General features: G+C 37.5%; 1 protein-coding gene across 1 annotated transcript in view; it reads left to right on the forward strand.

The window, feature by feature from the left end:
* Positions 1 to 547, forward strand: part of LOC109952600 (multidrug resistance-associated protein 4-like) — a 50,161-nt gene that overhangs the window by 37,909 nt on the left and 11,705 nt on the right.

Raw genomic sequence — 547 nt, forward strand, 5'->3', positions numbered from 1 at the left:
CAGAAGTCTCAAGTCAGTGAAAGTGACACAGAAGTCTTCAATGAGAAGTCTTTTTATCTCCATAAAGACTCTTATGGTATGAAGCTGTCAGAGCTGTTACCTTGAATATCAGCTTTCTTTCTCATCTATTAATGACAAAAAGTAACTAAAAATGTCCATCCTGGTTACTTCTTCTTTTTAAGAGTCCTCCAAATGCAAGAGGTCAAAGATGGCATCTGAATCATCTCAAGTTTCAGACGGTATGAACATTTTTTTGGGTCATGCGAGGAGCACTGTGGAATGAAATATTGCATTATCTGATAAGACAATGATTTGTGGTTAATAGTGAGGTGACGTTCTTCTGCTGCAGAAAAATCAGACATGCTGACTCAACAGGCCTCAGCTACAGGACCATCACACAAGCTCAAAAGGACAGAGAAAACAGGTACTGCTCAGTTCTCAGACTTGAGTAGTGTTGATTACAGTAGATGTGGATTAGCAACACATTACAAATTAGATCACCAGATAAACTTTTGATTTATCAATATTGAGAATGTCTATCACATTT

Source organism: Monopterus albus, unplaced genomic scaffold (assembly GCF_001952655.1).
Source record: "Monopterus albus unplaced genomic scaffold, M_albus_1.0 scaffold478.1, whole genome shotgun sequence".
In the NCBI taxonomy this organism is placed as follows: Eukaryota; Metazoa; Chordata; class Actinopteri; order Synbranchiformes; family Synbranchidae; genus Monopterus; species Monopterus albus.